Source organism: Tenrec ecaudatus, chromosome 2, assembly GCF_050624435.1.
Source record: "Tenrec ecaudatus isolate mTenEca1 chromosome 2, mTenEca1.hap1, whole genome shotgun sequence".
NCBI classification, from domain to species: Eukaryota; Metazoa; Chordata; class Mammalia; order Afrosoricida; family Tenrecidae; genus Tenrec; species Tenrec ecaudatus.
Genome location: NC_134531.1, coordinates 207,119,611 through 207,125,743, shown reverse-complemented (window position 1 = coordinate 207,125,743; position 6,133 = coordinate 207,119,611).

Below are 6,133 nucleotides of genomic sequence, written 5' to 3'. Positions count from 1 at the left end.
GGGAAAAGAAAGTGGACAAATTCAATATTATTAATCAAGATAAAGCCAGGGGCTGACTCTTGAACAGATTTCAATTGCTTGTGTGTAAGTTCATGTTGAAGCTGAATAAAGTCAAAGCAAGTCCAAGAGAAGCTATTAGCTTCTCTGAAAAGAATCCCATTAGAAGGCCCTGGATGGAGTGGGAGAAAAGGTGGAACAGTACTAAATATGAAAAAGAGAGCAGGCTTACTGGTTCGATGGAAACTGGTAGATTCCCCTAAGACAATGGCCCTTAGTCACCCTTCATGTCTGGAACTGAATTCACTAGTATGGCTCAATTTTTACCTAAACAGTAGGTCTGTAAGAGGAACAATACCACAGCACCCTCGGTTCGAATCTGAGTCATGGCACCAAAAAAACCCAAACCCCCTCCCCCACCAAAAAAGAGCAATAACACCAGGGAGTTACAGACACTTTTAAATAATCAACCCTTTGAGTTTAAAAAGCCAACATTTACCCAAGGACAAAATTCATAAGGGTAAAGAAAAAAAGAGGAATGAAAAGGAGACATTCATTCAGGGGATTGCAGTGAATGCCATGAACTAAATTGTGTATGGATTGAAAACTGATGGTTTTCTCTGTAAACTTTCTACCAATTCACAGTAAAAAGTACGCAAAAAATTCAAATAACAAAAACAATAGACAATGTACTGCATACTAATGACCAAAGACCACTAGAAGAATTGTGAGATGACATGAAGGACATAATACATAAAGCAAATAAAAAGACAAGAAAGGAAACTAAAACTTGTTCTTATGCACCCCAAAAATGGAACTTACTGCCATCAACGCAACCCTATAGGGCAGGGTGGAACTTCCTCTTACATGCAGAACAGCTAAAAGAAACAGAAGAAATGATGAAGGAAAAGAGCTAAACAGAAAATTTCAGAGGATGGTTTGAGGAAACATGGTAAATTTTAATGAAACATGCAAAGACCTTAGATTAGACCAAAAGGGAAGAACTGGTTTAGCATTTCTCAAGCTTAAAAAACTGAAGAGAAAATTCAAGCCTTTAATCCCAATATTGAAGGATTCTGTGGACATAAAGTGGAATGACAATGAAAGCTTCAAAAGCATCTTGAAGAATATATACAATCACTGTACCAAAAAGTATTGATTAACATCCAACTATTTAAGAAAGCAATATACCAGGGGATAACCTCCCCCCCCCCCCCAAAAAAAAAGGATAAAAGCTCTGCTGGGCAGACCTTTAATAGTAAGGATTTTTTTCCTGCTAGATGAGCATTGAGTGGCGTCACCTGGAAAGGTTCTCACTGGTTACAGTAAATTTTTTCATAAAAGCAGTTTCATTCAAGCCTCGTTTTTTCTTGTGATGGCTGATTTAAGAGAACAGCATGTGGCTGTGAAATGTTGTTTCCTGCTCAGAAAAAAATGCTGCAGAAAGTGTTGTGAGGTTGGACACAGCTTAAAAGGACAGCGCTATGGGGGGAAACTCAAGTGTACCAGTGGTTTTCTCAGTTCAAAAAGGTGAAATGTCGATTGATGACAAGCCTCATTCTGGACGTCTGTCAACTTCCAGAATGGACAAAAATGTTGACTTGTAGTGCATTTGGAGTTCATTCCACCAGGTCAGACTGTTAATCCAGTTTACTGTTTAGAGGTTCTGAAAAGATTGCATGACCGTGTGACAAAAAAGGTCTGGTTTGTGGCAGATGGGACTGGTTTTGCCATCAGGACAACGCACCTGGTCATGCAGCCATCTCAGTGCTCCAGTTTTTGGCAAAAAACAGCATGCCTCTCTTGCCCCATATACCTTACTCATCTGACCTTGTACCATGCAACTTCTTTTTATTTCCATAAATGCAGTGGGACATGAAAGGACAGCTATTTGACAGCATAGAAGAGGTGAAGAAAAAAAAACAACAGAGGTGCTATCAGTCATCCAAACAGATGAGTTTAAAAAAATGTTTCCAAGAATGGAATCACAGATTTGACAAATTTAGTCAGTGTAATGGAGAATACTTTGAAGGTGATAAGTTTGTTGTATAAAAAATTTTAAATACATAGGGAGGATTCTTTTGGTTTTTTGTTTGTTTCCATATAATCCAGAATCACTGTAATAAAGGAAGAAGTACAAGACTTTGAAGAATGGTGTAAAGCAAGTCTCCTGTAATTGATTGGGTGTCAGTAGATGCTTCAACAAATAGATTCAACCCTGAAAATATTCACTCATGTATACAGGGAAATTTAAAAAACAGCTACCTGGTTAACCAACTGGAAGAGATCCATATTCTTGTCCATTTTAAAGACAGGAAATCCAACCAAGTACAGAAATTATAAAACAATATTGTTAATATTGATAAAATTTTGCCAAACATTATCCAAGAATGTCTACACTTGTATGTTGACAAAGGACTAGCAGGAGTTAAAGTGGGATATAAAAGAGGGCATAAAATGAGGGATATCATTATTGATGCCAGAAAGATTTTGGTCAAAAACAGGGAATACCAGAAAGATGTTTACCTACATTTTATCAAGTATGCAACGTCATTCAACTGTGGATCACAACAAATTATAGAATTCCAGAACAGTTCCTTGTGCTCATGTGTAACCTGTACATGGATTAACAAGGAGTCATTAGGACAAGAAAAGATTTAGAATTGGAAAAGATGTGCCATACAACCTTTCACATGAGGTATTCAATCTCAATGCTTAACAGATAATCCAAGAAGCTGACTCTGTGGAGAAGACTGCAACAGCAGTACTGGAGGAAGACTCATTAATGGCGTATGATACATAGATGATACAGCTTTGCTTGCTGAAATTAAACATTGACTCGAAGCACTTTCAGATGAAGGTAAAAGAATACAACACTTGGTATGGATTACACCTGAACATAAAGAACAATGGAAATGCATCCGGAGCAGTAAACAACATCATGATAAATGATGAAGAAATTGAAGTTGTCAAGAATTTTGTTGTTCTTAGATCCACACTGCCCATAGAAGCAGTAGTCACGAAATCAAATGACATATTGCACTGGAAAGTGTTTAAAAGCAAAAATGTCACTGATGACAGTGACTAAGCCATTGTCAGTTTAATCTCCTGAAATGCATGTAAAAGCTGGACAATGAAAAAGGAAAACAAAAATTGATGCATTCAAATTGTGGTATTAGTAAAGAATATTGAATTGCCCTAAGGGCTGCCAGAAAAATGACCACATCTGACTTGGTGGAAGAACAGCCAGACTGTTCCTCAGGAACAAGCTGACAAGACTTTTGTTTTGCTTATTTTTAGACATACCATTAAGAAGAACTAAAAAAAATACCATACTTGGTAAATTTTAGAGTCAGTGAAAAAAAAAAAAGAGAGACCCAGTGAAAAAGAGTCAGTGAAAAACAAGATTGACACAGTGCCTATAGTAATGAACTCAAGCAGAAATTATTATGAAGAGGTGTTGCTTAAAAATCAAACTCACTGCCATTGAGTTGATTCTGACACATAATGGCTCTATAGGACAGAATCGAACTACCCCTGTGAGTTTTCAAGATTAACTATTATGAGAGTAGAAAGCCTCATCTTTCTCCTAAGAATCTGTTGGTGGTTTCAAACTGCAGGTCGTGCAGTTAGCAGGCCAATGTGTATGTCACTATACCACCAGGATGTACGACTGAGCAATGTTTTGTTCTATTATATATTATATTGCTATGAGTCAAGAGCAGACAACTTCAGAACAAGTTATTATATTTGCTTGTATCCTTTTAGGGTATTGTGATACACTCCATCTTATTGATGAGATTTTTTTCTATTTTTATAACAAAGTCATTATTAAGACTCATTCTCTATTCTTTCAGTGTGTCACTATATGACTTTTTAAAAAATACAGTTGGATTTTGACCAACTTTACATTAAATTATAAATGAATGTCTTCTAATTCAGGAGCATAGCTGAGTACTTTATTCAAGTTATGTCCAAATTAGTCAGCAGAATTGTATCATTTCCTTTAAATCGATCTTATAAGCTCCTTGTTAAATCTGCCTAGATCATTGTACATTTTTAGTTGCTATCGTGTTTGGTGTTAGTTGCATCAAGTAGTCTCAGACTCATGGTTAGCCCATGGACAACAGAATGAAATGTCTGGTCCAGCCATTCACTTGAACTGGTTGGGTTTGAGTTCATGGTTAGTTCACTTTGCATTTCGAGTGCCTTTCAATCTAGATGGCTCATCATCCAGCACTATGTTAAATGGTATTTTGTTGTGATTCATTGGCTGATTTTTGGAAATAGTCTCTCTTAGTGTAGACGCCCTGCTGAAAGCTGTCCACTGTGGGTGTACCTGCTGGTATTTGAAAGATTGGTGACATAGCTTGCCTCCAACATCATAGCAATACACAGGCCACTATAGTGACAAGTTGAAAGATAGATGGTGGATTGTAGTTATTACTGCTATATAGTAAAATGTTTATTTTTGGCATGAAGTAGACTGCTAACCCATCACATCAGCAGTTAAATTCACCAGCAATTCCATGGCAGAAAGATGAAGCTATGTGCTTCCATAAAGATTTATAGTCTTGGAAACCTTACAGAGAAGTTCTACACTGTCACTATGAGTTGGGATTGATTGAGTGGCTGCGAGTTTGGTATTTTTGTTTAAGTACTTGAAAAGTTAGCAGTTGGGGCCCACTTATGGTTCTGTGGTAGAAAAGACCAGATGGTCTGTTCCACCAAAGATTACGGCCTATGAAACTTGCTAGGACAGTTCTACTCTACCATAGTGTGTCATAAGGAGTTGGAATTGACTCTAAGGTACACAACAACAGTTTATATAACCAGCTATCTTAGTAACCTAGTCTCTCATTGGGTCTCATAGATTTTGTTATCTTAGGTAGAGAATCATACTGTCACAAATAATAATGTGAATGCCCATCCATTACATTTATGTATAGCTTCTAATGGTTCTCTTTACTCAAGACATTGACCAATTTTTTAATAGTTTATGCAAACATCCTTATCTTTTACTCAACCTTTTCATGCTTTAGCTCTTTTTTAAAAAAAAATATGTTGTTCTTTTTTTCTATATTGTTTTATTAGGGGCTCATACAACTCTTAGCACATCACAATCCATACATATATCAATTGTGTAAAGCACATTTATACATTCATTGCCCTCATCATTCTCAAAACATTTGCTCTCCACCTAAGCCCCTGGCATCAGCTCCTCATTTTCCCCCTCCCTCCCCGCTCCCCATTCCTTCCTGAACCCTTGATAATTTATAAATTATTATTTTGTCATATCTTTCCCTATCCAATGTCTCCCTTCACCCACTTTTCTGTTGTCTGTTCCCCAGGGAGAAGGTCACATATAGATCCATGTATTCTGTTTCCTCTTTCCCACATACTCTCCCTCTACCCTCCCAGTATCACCACTTACACCACTGGTCCTGAAGGGATCATCTGCCCTGAATTCCCTGTGTTTCCAGTTCCTATCTGTACCAGTGTACATCCTCTGGTCTAGCCAGATTTGTAAGGTAGTATTAGGATCATGATAGTTGGGGAGGTGGAAGCATTTAGAAACTAGAGGAAAGTTGTATGCTTCATCATTGCTAGGTCGCACCCTGACTGGCTCGTCTTCTCCCGGAGACCCTTCTATAAGGAGGTGTCCAGTGGCCTACAAATGGGCTTTGGGTCTCCACACTGCACTCACCCCCTCATTTACAATGATACATTTTTTTGTTCTGATGATGCCTGTTACCTGATCCCTTCGACACCTCGTGATCGCACTGACTGGTGTGCTTCTTCCATGTGGGCTTTAGCTCTTAATGAGATTTGTACTTCTTCTGAAATGTCAAGAACAAAGCTTATACCTAATGACTGTAACACTTAAAAAAAGTCAGTGGATGATTTCCATTTTGTGTGCCTGAAGAAGAACCAGGAGTGGAGTGCATCCTTTGGGCCCCAAGATACCTGAGCTTTGAAATCCTTTGACCCAGGAATAGAAAGTTATGATACCAGAGAAGTAGTGGGCGAACAACAGCAGCAGAACCAAGAACCAGAGTATGAGGCTGAGTAGCAGGAGTCCCAGCTGAGTTGACGACAGAGACAAATCCAGTGGCACTCATATATGTATAAGAAA